This window comes from Haemaphysalis longicornis, unplaced genomic scaffold, assembly GCF_048455015.1.
Source record: "Haemaphysalis longicornis isolate Haplotype H1 unplaced genomic scaffold, Haemaphysalis longicornis Haplotype H1 scaffold_5, whole genome shotgun sequence".
Lineage (NCBI taxonomy): Eukaryota > Metazoa > Arthropoda > Arachnida > Ixodida > Ixodidae > Haemaphysalis > Haemaphysalis longicornis.
Genome location: NW_027526385.1, coordinates 164,387,501 through 164,403,174, shown reverse-complemented (window position 1 = coordinate 164,403,174; position 15,674 = coordinate 164,387,501). Strand labels below are relative to the sequence as shown.

Here is a 15,674-nt window from a genome sequence, read left to right as displayed (position 1 = left end):
ACTAGTCTCCGCTGTCAATGAATACCTTACTGTATACTCTTCCCTTTCTTTTCAAACCGCGGTTGTCCAGTTTCCCCCACTGTCTGAACTTGCAGCCCGCGCGGCATACGTTGACCCGTCATGGTGCAACCTTGAACGCTGCATTGTTAACACGACCCCTTTTTCTCTCTCTCGCTCCCCCCCCCCTTTTTTATTTTTCTTGTTTGTTTGTTGATGTTGTAACATAGGCGTAGCCTGACTGTATGCACACTCCCCATTTCCGAAACATTTTCCGCTCTTTCTCACAGTTTTATGCAAACCTATATAAGAAATGTGTTCAAAATGTTTGCGACATCAAAATCATGTAACTTTAATCTGATGAAGGCAAGTCCCGTTGCCGCTACGTAAGTAAACATTGTTTGTTATTGTTCTTGCTGTGTATCCGACTCTTTACTTATACTATATATATATATATATATATATATATATATATATATATATATATATATATATATATATATATATATATATATATATATATATATATATATATATATATATATATATATATATATATATATATATATTAATATATATATATATATATATATATATACATATATATAGATATATAGAATAAGAGTTGGCAGTCAAGAAAACCGCGGAAAGGAAAGGGGGAAATGCGTTAGGTAATAGAAAGATATCAAGAATTTTTCGAGTCAGAAAGAAAGTGGTAACAAAATGCCCGTTGGCTGGGATCTGACCCACGACCTCCGGCATACGGAATACCGGTCTGGTGCAATAACCACTGCGCAACCGGGGGGGCTGTTTCCCCACCACTTTCTCCTGTATTTATGTTGACGTATTTTTGTTTCCTGCACTTGAGGGTCGTAGCTAGCGCCACACGGACTACTAGGGGTGAAGGGGACCTTCTTTTTAACCCCCGGGCCGGGACGCGAGTGTGTACGACATGTCGAGAGTGGTCGACCAGCGTTGAACCTTTTTAAGCTACCTGTGGCACCAAGAGTGCCGGAACAGAGGCCCTCGCTTTGCATGTCGCGAATCAGAAATGGGAAATGAGGGGCTCAATGAATTAAGACAGAATAAGGGTTGGCAGTCAAGAATACCTCGCAAAGCAAAGGGGGGAATGCGTTAGGTCCCCGCAAGATATAGGAAATTTTTTTTGAGTCAGACAGAAAGTGGTGAAAAAATGCTCGCCGGGTACGAGCTGAACTCACGACCTCCAGAATGCCGGTCTGGTATATATATATATATATATATACATACATATATATATTTATATATACATATACACACATATATATATATATATATATATATATGTACATATATATATATATATATATATATATAATGACGAAAATGCAACACGTCGAAAGAGGATAGGTTTTAACATTTCGACCGAGGACCGGCCTTCGATTCTGACGAAGGCCGGTCTCCGGTCGAAACGTTATAACCTATCCTCTTTCGACGTGTTTCATTTTCTTCATTATACTTACCTGTGTCCAAGAAATTGTTTCCCGCTATATATATATATATATATATAAATATATATATATATATATATATATATATATATATATATATAATTTGGAAATGAGGGGCTCGTTAGGAAATACACAAAGAAATGCCGGCAGTCTACAACGCCAAAGAAGGCATAGGGGAATGGGTAGAAAATTTTTACTGTTAATGACGTTACAATATTTTTTTTAATTACGTGAGAAAGAAAGAAAAACACGCGCCCAGAGTGGGGACCGAACCCACGCCTTTCGATTAGGTCTCGAATGCCTTACCAATTCGGCTATCTGGGCGACTGTGTTCTCCTTTTGCTTTCTTGGGTATTTATATTTAGTACAACTGTATATGACACTTGAGGGTGGTAGCCAGCGCCACTATGACTACACGGGGAGAAGGGGACCTTCTTTTCAACCCCGGGGCGTGACGCAAACGTCTACAGCCTGTCATAAGCGGGTAACTGGCGGGAAACCCTCTTATGCTACCTTGGCATCAAGGCTGCCAGAACCGAGGCCCTCGCTAAGCTTTCGCACGATAATATGATTTGGAAATGAGGGGCTCGTTAGGAAATACACAAAGAAATGCCGGCAGTCTACAACGCCAAAGAAGGCATAGGGGAATGGTTAGAAAATTTTTACCGTTAGTGACGTTACATTATTATTTTTTTTTATTAATTACGTGAGAAAGAAAGAAAGAAAAACACGAGCCCAGAGTGGGGACCGAACCCACACCTTTCGATTAGATCTCGAATGCCTTACCAATTCGGCTAACTGGGCGACTGTGTTCTCCTTTCGCTTTCTTGGGTATTTATATTTAGTACAACTGTATCTGACACTTCAGGGTGGTAGCCAGCGCCACTATGACTACACGGGGAGAAGGGGACCTTCTTTTAAACCCCCGGGGCGTGACGCGAACGTCTACAGCCTGTCATAAGCGGGTAACTGGCGGGAAACCCTCTTATGCTACCTTCGCATCAAGGCTGCGAGAACCGAGACCCTCGCTAGGCTTTCGCAGAATAACATAGTAAGGAAATGAGGGGCTCGTTGAGGAAATACAGAAAGATACAGAAAAACAAAACATTTCGAGGTCAAGACCTCGAAATGCTCTTTTTCTTTTTCACTACGGTTAATCAAGCAAACATTTTTAAATATACAGAAGAAAGAAAGAAAGAAAAACACGCGCCCAGAGTGGGGACCGAACCCACGCCTTTCGATTACATGTCGAATGCCTTACCAATTCGGCTATCTGGGCAACTGTGTTCTCCTTCACTTTCTGGGCTATTTATATTTACTAGAATTGTATCTGACGCTTGAGGGTGGTAGCCAGCGCCACTATGACTACACGGGGAGAAGGGGACCTTCTCCCCGTGTAGTCATAGTGTAGTCAAAGAAAGAAAAACTCTGGGCGCGTGTTTTTCTTTCTTTCTTCTGTATATTTAAAAATGTTTGCTTGATTAACCGTAGTGAAAAAGAAAAAGAGCCTAACCACACCCCTATGCCTCCTTTGGCGTTGTAGACTGCTGACCTATCTTTCTGTATTTCCTCAACGAGCCCCTCATTTCCTTACTATGTTATTCTGCGAAAGCCTAGGGAGGGTCTCGGTTCTGGCAGCCTTGATGCCTAGGTAGCGTAAGAGGGCTTCCCGCCAGTTACCCGCTCATGACAGGCTGTAGACGCTCGAGTCACGCCCCGGGGTTTGAAAAGAAGGTCCCCTTCTCCCCGTGTAGTCATAGTGGCGCTGGCTACCACCCTCAAGCGTCAGATACAATTCTAGTAAATATAAATAGCCCAGAAAGTGAAGGAGAACACAGTCGCCCAGATAGCCGAATTGGTAAGGCATTCGACATGTAATCGAAAGGCGTGGGTTCGGTCCGCACTCTGGGCGCGTGTTTTTCTTTCTTTCTTTCTTCTGTATATTTAAAAATGTTTGCTTGAATAACCGTAGTGAAAAAGAAAAAGAGCCTAACCACACCCCTATGCCTCCTTTGGCGTTGTAGACTGCTGACCTATCTTTTTGTATTTCCTCAACGAGCCCCTCATTTCCTTACTATATATATATATTGCCGCGAACCATACATTGGGTTTGTTTATTTGTATTTTGCTTTTACCGCCCGGCTGTGCCGGTATGTGTTATCTCTGCGCCAAGGAAAGCGCGTGTTCAATTCTTTCTTTCTGTGCCGCATGTGTTATCTGTTGCGATAGGGAGAGCATTCCGATCTAACGTGAACAGCCAAGAATAATCTTCTTGGGTCTACTATGTTCTCGATGCGAATCGACGTTTCGAGAACCACGCGCGCCAAAAGATAAAAAGCCTGCAGTGCGGACGCCGGGGCATTCGATTCTGCGACGCTCGCTGACGCAAGTCACTTTGTTGACCGCTGCTTCGCCGCCTCTGTATTCTTTTGAGTTGTTAGGAGAGCACAAGTTCGCTCCAATAAACTTGTTTCTCCTGCAAGACAACTGCGTCGTCCTTGGCTTCGTGACATCTGGTGGAGGTGCTGGGTACGCACCCTTCATGCCCACTACAACCTCGAGAAGCCGCCAAGCCAGTCCAACAAGAGCCAGCCCCCGCCTGCAAGATTTACCACCCGAGTTCGGTTTGATGCCAGAAGGGCCCAAGAAAAAGAACGCTGCAACCAACACCATGGTGCAAGAAACAACATCGCCAATCGTCCTGCAGCAGCCCCGGGAACCGCCATCGTTCCGGGGAGCCCCCGCTGAAGACCCCGAAGAATGGTTGGAGAAGCTGGAGCGCGTCCGCATCTTCAACAGGTGGGACGACGAAGAAACTTTCCGGCATGTCTTCTTTTACTTAGAAGATGCTGCTCGAACTTGGTTCGAGAACCATGAGAGTTCTTTGACCGACTGGACTCACTTCAAAAGGGAGTTCCTGAAGACATTCACTACCGTTGTGAGAAAAGAGCGAGCTGCGCTTTTGCTTGAAACTCGGACACAACACCCCAACGAAGGGGTCGTGATCTTCGTTGAGGAGATGAAGCAATTATTTCGCCGCGCGGACCCCGAAATGACGGAAGAAAAGAAGTTACGCTTCTTGATGCGCGGTGTGAAGGAGGAGCTGTTTGCTGGACTTGTCCGCAACCCGCCCAAAACCATCGCTGAATTCGTGACCGAAGCCAGCACGATTGAGAAGGCTCTCGAAATGCGTGCTAAGCAGTATGACCGGAACTTTGTTGGCGCGGCCAGTGCGAACTACATCGACAACATGCGGGTTCCGGCTGATAGCATACGCGAGGCTATCCGCGAAATAGTGAGGGAGGAGCTGCGGAAACTGCTCCCGACGACGCCGCAACCACAAGTCGCTTCTCTTACCGACGTCATTAGAGAAGAAGTGCAGCAAGCGCTGGGAACTTCAACGACGCCAGTAGCACCTCGCGAGCCGCAAGCCATGACCTACGCGGCTGCTGTACATCGCCCTCGCCCACCTGCACCCTATCGTCACGAGGCTCCGTACCGTCGTCCCCTCTCGCCGGCCCGACCACCTGCGGCGCAACCCCCTGCCCCAAGGAAGACCGACGTGTGGCGAACGTCCGACAATCGTCCGCTGTGCTACCACTGCGGAGAGGCCGACCACGTCTACCGTCGCTGCCCCTACAGGAGGCTCGGTTTGCGAGGGTTCTCCGTCGACGCACCCCGCCCCCGAACTGGCCAGCACCCATCGGAGATCGAAGAGTACCTGTCCAACACCAGCCGTCGACCAGCCCGTTTCAACCGTTCGCCGTCACCCTACCCATACCAGTCGCCGAACCGCCGTAGCAATGCTGAGTTCTCACGTGGAAGGTCCCCCAGCCAACGCGGGGGAAACTAAAAGCAGCAACTTCTGGAGGTAAAGTTGCACGATCGCGGAAAAATGAAAACCCTCCAACGACGCAACGACTCGCGGAAGACAGTGACTCACAACATGCCCTCATCCCGACGACCCGACCCAGACCTGACGAGACTCCCGTACACGACGAGACGTCCGCTGAGAAGACGATGACAACGACGACGCACAGTGCCCGACCGTCAACACGCACAAGCCGAGATGCGACGCCCCGACGCACCCGGACCTCGAGGAAGGCGGCATCCGACGTCAAGGTGTCCATCGACGGCTTTGACGTAGTCGCCCTCGTAGACACGGGAGCCGACTATTCGGTAATGAGCGGACCATTTGCGTCTAAACTGAAGAAAGTTATGACCAGATGGGACGGTCCGCACATACGCACAGCAGGAGGCCACCTCGTGACGCCAAGTGGAATGTGCACATCGCGCGTCACCATAGACGGCACAACGTACCCTGCGGCGTTCGTCGTTCTGCCTAACTGCTCCCGCGACGTGATTCTAGGAATTGACTTTTTGACGGACAACGGCGCAATAATTGATCTGCAGACCAAGTCGATAACATTTTCCTCCGATCACTCCACGACGCCGCAACCGAACCCCGATCACCGTGCTGCTGTCAGGATCGCCGACGATCACATCACCCTGCCACCCCGCGCAAGCTTGATGATCGCCGTCTACTGTGAGGATGCTGCTTCTGACATCGACGCTATCGTAGAGAGTGATCGAAGGTTGCTTCTCGACCGCGGCGTCTCCGTCGCAAGAGGCATTGCGCACTTTAAGCAACGCCAATCTCACGTTTTGGTCACTAATTTCACCGAAGAGTACCAGCATTTAAACAAGGGAGCTGCAATTGCGTTCCTCGAAGAAACGCAAGAAGCAAGTGATGTGATCGCAGTCGCCGACTTTGAACGCACACCCGTAGAAACCTTCAAGCTCCCGCAGCCATTCGACGTGAATCCGGCGCTACCGCAAGAACAACGGAAAAAATTATTGGCTTTGCTGCGTCGCTACAGCGAATGTTTTTCGTCGAGCGCAAAACTACGTCAGACCCCTCTAGCGAAGCACCGAATAATAACCGAAGATGGAGCCCGACCTACCAGACAGTCACCGTACCGCGTCTCTTCACACGAACGGGAAGCCATCCGGACTCAAGTCGACGACATGCTGAGCGATGACATTATACAGCCATCGAAAAGCCCCTGGGCTACGCCCGTCGTACTCGTAAAGAAAAAAGACGGCACATTAAGGTTTTGCGTTGACTACCAAATCACGAACAAAATCACGAAAAAGGACGTGTACCCCCTTCCCCGAATCGACGACGCCCTCGACCACCTCTGCCACGCGAAGTACTTCTCATCGATGGACCTGAAGACCGGCTACTGGCAAATCGAAGTGGACGAGAGAGACCGAGAGAAGACTGCATTTATAACCCCAGACGGCCTATACGAGTTCAAGGTGATGCCGTTTGGGCTGTGCACAGCACCAGCGACGTTTCACAGAGTCATGGACACTGTGCTAGCTGGCCTTAAGTGGCACACCTGCCTCGTATACCTCAACGACGTAGTGGTATTCGCCCGGACTTTCGACGAACACCTTGCAAGGTTGGAGTCTGTACTCGAGGCCATTCGTACGTCGGGGTTGACGCTAAAGCCTGAAAAGTGCCGTTTCGCATACGGGGAACTCAAGTTCTTGGGCCACGTCGTCAACGCCGCGGGAGTCCTACCTGACCCGGCAAAAACTTCAGCGATTGCGAACTTCCCAAGGCCGAAAGACAAGAAGGGCGTGCGAAGATTTCTCGGGCTGTGCGCATACTACCGGCGCTTCGTGGCAAACTTCGCACGCATTGCAGAGCCACTCACGCGCTTGACGAAAGATAGCACCCCTTTCAGCTGGGAAAACGACCAAGAAAAAGCATTCTGCGAGCTGCAAATACGCCTGCAAAGCCCGCCCGTGCTCGCTCATTTCGACGAAAATGCCGAAACGGAAATGCACACGGACGCCAGTGATATCGGCTTGGGTGCCGTCCTTGTCCAAAAGCAAAGCGGCTGCGAAAGGGTAATCGCCTATGCCAGCCGTGGTCTGTCGAAGGAGGAGAAAAACTATTCTGCCTCTGAGAAAGAGTGCCTGGCTATTATATGGGCGATTTCAAAATTTCGCCCATGCGTGTATGGAAGGCCATTCAAGGTTGTAACAGACCACCATGCGCTGTGTTGGCTCGCCAATTTGAAGGACCCCTCTGGCCGTCTTGGGCGGTGGAGCTTGCGCCTGCAGGAGTTCGACGTTACCGTCGTTTATAAATCCGGCAGGAAACACTCCGACGCCGACTGCCTGTCCCGCGCCCCCGTCGACCCACCACAAGACTCTGATGAAGACAGCGCGTTCTTCGGGATCGTGACGGAGAGCGACCTAGCCGCCCAGCAGCGTGCCGACCCCGACTTACGCGTCATAATCGAGTACCTCGAGGGATGCAACGTTGCCGTTCCTAGGACCTTCAAACGCAGCTTACCAGCATTCAGCCTGAGAAACTCCGTCCTTGTGAAGAAGAATTTCTGCCCCGGAACAAGAGCGAATTACCTCCTCGTCATCCCCGCGGACCTTCGTGACGAAATTTTGGAAGCGTGCCACGACGACCCGTCTTCCGGACATCTGGGCACAGCCCGCACTATTGGAAAAATCAAGGCGAGGTACTACTGGTCCGGCCTTACCTCTGACGTCACCCACTACGTCCGGAGCTGCCGTGACTGCCAGCGACGAAAAACGCCGCCGACAAGACCCGCCGGACTTCTGCAACCGATCGCCGTCCCATCGAGACCATTTCAACAGATTGGAATGGACCTTTTAGGCCCGTTCCCTACGTCACGATCACAGAACAAGTGGATTGTCGTAGCGACAGACTACATGACGCGCTACGCAGAGACCGCCGCTCTTCCAAGGGGGACTGCACAAGAAGTGGCGAAGTTCTTTATAAGCCAAGTTGTGCTACGACATGGAGCCCCGGAAGTCCTAATCACAGACCGCGGAACGGCATTTACTGCAGAGCTGATGCAAGGAGTATTACGCTACAGCAACACGGATCACCGAAGAACGACCGCGTACCACCCCCAAACGAACGGACTAACAGAACGTCTGAACAAGACAATCGCAGATATGCTGTCAATGTACGTTGACGTTGAACATAAGACTTGGGACGAAGTTCTCCCGTATGTCACGTTTGCGTACAACACGGCTATCCAGGAGACGACGCAGCTGACGCCGTTCGAGCTTGTCTACGGTAGAAGGCCGACTACGATGCTCGACGCCATGCTTCCGCACGTAGAAGACGACGACCTCAACGCCGACGTCCACGGATATCTTCAACGTGCGGAGGAGGCCCGCCAGCTCGCTCGAGTTCGTATAACGGGCCAGCAGCTGGTGGATGCGGGCCGCTACAACCTCCGACGCCGAGACACCGAGTACCAACCAGGGGATCGTGTGTGGGTTTGGACTCCCATCCGACGACGCGGACTCAGTGAGAAGCTCCTGCGACGGTATTTCGGACCCTACCAGATTCTACGACGTGTTGGCCAACTTACCTACGACGTGATCCCCGATGGTGACTCCGGCACATCACGACGACGCACGCGGCCTGAAGTCGTCCACGTGGTTCGCTTAAAACCTTTCTACGCACGATGACGAACTTTTATTTTCATTTGTTCGGACTGTCGCTTATGTTAGCATCGGGTCGATGCACTCTTAGAGGGGGGGTAATGCCGCCAACCATACATTGGGTTTGTTTATTTGTATTTTGCTTTTACCGCCCGGCTGTGCCGGTATGTGTTATCTCTGCGCCAAGGAAAGCGCGTGTTCAATTCTTTCTTTCTGTGCCGCATGTGTTATCTGTTGCGATAGGGAGAGCATTCCGATCTAACGTGAACAGCCAAGAATAATCTTCTTGGGTCTACTATGTTCTCGATGCGAATCGACATTTCGAGAACCACGCGCGCCAAAAGATAAAAAGCCTGCAGTGCGGACGCCGGGGCATTCGATTCTGCGACGCTCGCTGACGCAAGTCACTTTGTTGACCGCTGCTTCGCCGCCTCTGTATTCTTTTGAGTTGTTAGGGGAGCACAAGTTCGCTCCAATAAACTTGTTTCTCCTGCAAGACAACTGCGTCGTCCTTGGCTTCGTGACAATATATATATATATATATATATATATATATATATATATATAGATATATATATATATATATATATATATATACCGAAATAAGTAATTCTAATTCTTTTGGATTACATATTTAGGCGGCAACACTAATACATAATTCAGACACTTCTGAATATTTCGTACAAGCAAAGCGATTAGCTATTAGAGAAAAAAAAACGTACCAGATCCCTTCTTCTATGTCTGCCTGATTGTATCCATAGTACCATAAAGCGTGTCGATATCGCGCCCATGCCCTGCGATACCGGCTGTGGGCATGTTCGCCAAGGATGCTTTCCCCTGAAAAAAGAGTACAGCACCAATAGGATGAGCGGTTTCATTAAATGCTGAAGCTCATATTCGCGTAGTAACGTAGTGGGCACACTGCCTGTTAAATTCATACTTGGACTGAAGTTCTGTATTATTTACACTGCATAGTGTTTTATTTTGGTAAATTCAACAGAATCAAAATAATAATATATATCGTAAAGGGCCCAAAGAACGCCATCTCTCGAAACATCGCCCACCTCCTTTGCGGGGGAAATATCGAATTGACTGAAAACCCCAAAGATCGCCCATCCTCTAATATCTTTGGCATTAGCGCCGATGAGAAAACAAACTAAACGCGAATAATCTATTGTTATGTTGATGCGGTCACTTATTTCTCCTTTCCGCCGTTGACGCGAAAGTTGACCCATCTCGTAGTTCTTGATATCACCGCAGTTTTGGTTGGCGGAGCGGCCACTGTTTTGTAGTTTTTCCCACCTGAACAAAAGTTCGCTCATCCCACATTTTTTTACTTGATATCTCTGTACTTTGGTTGAGCCTTACTTCGAAACTCTACGGTATATCCTATAATAAATATCATATCAAGACTATACCAATCATTCAAACTGTATTAATGTAAAAAGCCAGCCACAAATGCCGGTATACGAAATGAGCTCACTCAAAGCATCTTAACAAGACTGGATGTTATAATCAGTGGGTACATTTGAAAGAAAACAAAAATTAAACTTTTATATTCCTACTTCTTTGTTTATGAAACCAGCAGTTTCGTTTGCTGTAAACTCGACAGTGGTCGCAAAACAGTGAAGATGTTACACGCATCAAAAAAATTCCAGAAGGGTTTGCTGACGGGCCAGTTGGTACATTGGTACACTAATAAAACAGCGCAAACGACAGGACGAAGAAATGAAAGACAAAACCCCAGGCGCCGACGAACAACTGAGCGCTTTCTTGCAGCAGAAAACTTATATAAAAAATGAAAAGAACAAAAGGACCGATAAAGACGTAAGAAAGATATCACATCCAAAAAACCGATGTCTCGTAAAAAGCATAATCCACCACGTTCCGATATAGAGTTAATTGTTCAAGATAAGTAAAAGATTTCTTCTAGAAGTGAAACTGACGGGCCACTTATACAAGCACCTTCTTCTTGATCTTTAACGGCCCCTACGATTTCCCGCTCTCTTCGTCCAGGATACCGCAAGAGAATCACTGTCACGGAAGATTGGAATGCAGCCGTAGGAAGGACAATGCGTTGCCAAGGTGGTACGTGATGACTACCTTACATTGTCGGCATGCTTCCCCAGGCAATCACTGAGGCGGCGGTCTAACTGTCCGTTCTAAGTGCGGCCACACGGTGACGATATCATTTCGTAAACTACATTTTTTGCACAGCCAACATAGCGTGTCACATGCATTTTTACGCATGCACTTGCCTTTGGTGTTTCAGCGTTGACACGCTTCCACAACCGGCTGAGTTTTTCAGGTACAGAGAATACGAGCCGAACATCTGCCTTGCTTACAATCTTCTTGAGGGCATCGCTGATACCGTGGATGTACGAAATCACAGCTGTTTCCGTTGCTCCTTCTCAGGGCTCTTTTCTGGAACTCTTGGGGAAAACGCGCGCAGCAACCTCGACGCTAAAGCGCACATGAGGTCACTTGGGTAGCCGGCAGGTGTCAGGCAGTTGACCTGGTCATCGAAACTATGTTGTACCTGATAGGACAGGACCTGTTGAGAGCCCTTGTGAGAACTCCCATAGCAACTCCTTTCTTGATGAGCTTGCTGTGGGCCAAACTGAACGTTAAAAGGCTCTTTTGGGACCTAGGAGCATCTTCCAAGCAGGTGTGCTTATTACTGAATGTCATCGCAAGGTCCAGGAACCTTAGCTTGCCGTCACAGGGTAATTCCATGTTTAGTACAAAAGTCTCCAAGTGGGACTCAAACGTAGCAAAAATGTCTTGAGCCCCTTCGTTTATCATCTTTTTGTCGACATCAAACATCACCGGGAAATCGTCAACAAAGCGAAATGTCTTGATAACTTGAAATGCGTTTTCCGAAACGTTGTGTTTTTCGATATATCCAAATTCTTTAGCGGTCCTTTTGTTGTTTTTCTTTTTCTATATATGTTTCTGCTGCCATAAGGCGTTCAGTTATTCGTCTTCCTTTTCTTCGTGCTGTCATTTGCGCTGTTTTTCTTAACGCATAGAAAAATGCACTAATACTTACTATACTCCATAATGCGAAATTTATGCAGTCGGGGCGTATGTGTACTGCGTCACGGGAAGATATTGCGTGATAAGCACACGTGATCAGCACAGGTCACCTTGAGTAAACTTGGTGATAGTACTGGCGACATCGCGGACACCCAGGCGCCAAAAATGAGTTGTAATCTATTGTGACGATGTTTTTATAGGTGGATGCTAAAAACCACAAGCTGTGCATACTGGATCCTTGGTCTCAGATCCGGCAGATGGGCTCACTGTCTGTTTACCAGGTAGCGCGCCCTGGGACCTCTCGATCTATCAGGTTAAGATCTGCACAAGAAAGTACCCCCGTTCCCTTCTTCGTTTCTATTTATTATGATTTTTTTTTCAAAATTTTCCAAACCCAATGATCCACCCGCTAAAAGAGACTGCACCGAAGTTTTGTTTCCAGCCTTTCCGGGAATGGCAAAACCTGACAACTACCCCCCTTTCTGTTAACCCAATATCTTGAACAAGCCAAGCCTATTGTCTCACAGCTTCTTTTCTTGATGTTGGAGTTTCTTTAAAGTTTTATAGCGGAATCCTGTAAAGCTAAGGAGCAAAGAACCGGCAAGTTCTTTTGTCGAAGTAAACAGTCAGCAGCAGGCCAGCAAAACTTCTAAACCACACCCGAAGTGCCGCTGTTAACATCAAAGTCGTGCCGCACCGCAGCCTCTATAGCTCGCAGGGCATGAGCTCGGAGCAAGATATAGCAGACGATACAGAGGCCGATCTCCTTAAAGGCATCAGAAGTCAGGGTGTGACGGCAGGCAGGTGCATCACCATAAGACATGATAAGGTAGCACCCACTAAACATATATTCCTGACATTTGACCGCTCCACTTTTCTGGATCACATAAATTCCGTGTTTATGCGGCGCTCCGTCCGAGCATACCTCCCGTATCCGCGGTGCTGTTTAAGTGCCAGCTGTTCAGACGACCTGCTAACTCTTGTTGGGGCCAATTAACGTCTGCCAAGTGCGTTCAACGTGACCACCCCTCAAATAATCGTAGCTCACAACACCTTTTCTGTAATACCTGTCAGAGTCCACAGGCGGCTTACGCCAACAAATGCGAGAAATTTCAAATTGAAAAAAATAACAAACATAAAGGTCACACAAAACATCACATTTCTAGATGCGCGGAGAGCTTCGCCTCTTTCCCGCTGGAGAGGTACGCCTACGCAGCTCGCCCGGGGACGAGCGCCATCTTATCTCGATGGAGCACCAGCACCGCGAGTCGGACCTCCACCGCCGCCCCAGGCAGCCAAACCAACCACCACGCCGGAGGACCACCCTTCTGCGGTTGTGGTGGCCACGGACAAAGTAAGGAGCGATGCTTGTCTCTTAGTCGTTTGTTTCCCAACCCCTAGTGCACCTAAGAGTGCACAGGAGATGAACGTAGAGGGACACACAGCGACTCCCACCTTCACGGCCCCGTCCTGCTACCTCTGGCGCTCCAGACACAGGCGGCGGTAGCGGCTCAAACAACAGGCGCCTAAACGGGTGCCAAGTATTGGGTGCCCGGTCCGTCTGGCACCCCGAAGACAGCTCACAAAGCCATTGACGTCGGGCCGTTTCTGCCTGAACGCAGCCCAAGGATATGCCTCAAGCGTGCAAACCACCAAAAGGCCCGAAAACCCCCTTTGAGAGTACAAGCCCCGAAAGACAATACACGAATACACAAACCGAAACACTCCAGTAGCTCTTAAATATCTATTCTGGGTAGAGAAAACATCCACTGGAACTGGAGTGGCCTCCTTAAAAATATTGATGATGTCTATAAGATATTGCATGCGAATCAGTCAACTGTGATGACTTTTCAGGAAACACATTTAAACATAAAAAACACAAATTTCGTGAATAGTTACACGGTATTCAGGAAGGACACAAGTAGTGATGGTACATCCTCGCTTGGTGTGGCCATCATTGCCAGAAAATTGTTGTCGCGCCACACTGTGCAACTACAGACCGTTTTTGAGACTATTGCCGTTTGAACGGTAGTCTTTAATAGACTTATAACACTACGCTTTCTGTACATCCCTCCTGACTTCCAGCTCTCCAGCTCAGATTTCGTGAGTACCCATACTATACATCTTCATAGGCGACCTGAATGTTCATATCTCTTTTTGGGGCTCCGCTCGCCCGCATGCCGGAGGTCGCTTTATTGAAAAATTCTTAACATCGTCCGCAGAATATCTTTTCAACAAGAAACAGCCTACATACTATATTATAGCACAAAACACTTCTGCGCACATTCACTTAGCTAATTGTTGTGCAATGGTCTCTACACGTCCTGAGTGTGGTGTGGGAATGGAACCATATGGTAGTGACCACTTTCCCACCTCACTAACATATATAGGTAGAGGCCCAGGCAGTCAATCTTCCTATAACAGGCTCAATGAAGCAAGACCCAACAGGAACACATTTTCAGAGACATCTAAACTGCACTACACGTCCATAAGACCAGTACACGTTGTAAAGGCAACCCAAATTCTCAAGGCGCACATCCTCGAAATCCATTCCCCACGTCCCTGGTGCCCTGCGCAACCAGAGGAAGCCGTGGTGGAATGAGGACATTAGGCAGGCGCGGCAGGCCCAAAGCAAGACGTAGGGTATCCTTCACCGATATCGCACGTCCGATAACCTTCTTTTGTTCGAACCCGCAACACTGTTGGAAAACGTGTCCATCCTGACGCAAAACAAAAGAGATCGCGAACATTCTTGACATCCATAAACTCATATACCGGCACACGCAAAGTCTGGACACATACGAAAATTCAAAGGACATCCGACACGCAGCCTGGCCCTGGTTAGTACAAGAGTGGACACACTGCAAAACCAGGCTCACGCACTTGCACAACACTTCGAAGACGTGTCGTGTTCACCACACTATACTAACACTTCCATGCAACACAAAATATCCTGAGAAAAGCAGCCCTTGCTTGATAATATTAAGTAGAACACCTAGTATAATTTCCCCTATTTACTTCACGAGCTGAAGATAGCTATGGGCACCTGTACGCTTTCAGCTCCACGCAGTGATCACTTTACAACACCTGTACGGAGGCTTACTTGAAACACATGAATACCTCTACACCAATATATGGCTTTCTGATAATATTCCAAATTCTTGAATGGTAGCCGTGGTAGTGGCCTTGCTGAAGGAGGGGAAGGACCCCACCTCTAGTGCCAGTTATCGCGCCACCGCCGTCTCAAGCTGCGTGTACAAACTCCTTGAGAAGATGATAAACAGGAGAACTCGTGTACTTTCATGATTACAATGGTCTTCTAGAAAGCTTCCGGGCTGCCTTCTGCTGAAGGGCGATGCACGAACGACCAAATCGTGGCGTTAGAATCGTCCATAAAAGGTGACTTTGTTCACAAAAATGTTTGCGGAATGGTGTTTGTTGACGTTTAGAAGGCTTATGACACCCTTTGGAGCTACGGGATCCTCAGTGACCTGAAGTCATTTGGTGTTTCGGGACCATGATGAACACTCTCGCTAGCTTTGTCGGAAAGAACATTTCGTGTGAGAATTAGTATTACACTCTCAAATGTTCCCGCGTAAGAAAATGGCGTGCCTCAAGGTGGAGTTTCAGGCTGCA

The 15,674-nt window shown here is 48.3% G+C and overlaps 1 non-coding gene across 1 annotated transcript; it reads right to left on the bottom strand.

Moving 5' to 3' along the window:
* Positions 1-1,739: 1,739 nt before the first annotated feature.
* On the bottom strand, positions 1,740-1,811 carry Trnar-ccu (transfer RNA arginine (anticodon CCU)). The gene has a single exon. It is a non-coding gene; the product is annotated as a tRNA-Arg (tRNA).
* Between the last annotated feature and the right edge of the window lie 13,863 nt (positions 1,812-15,674).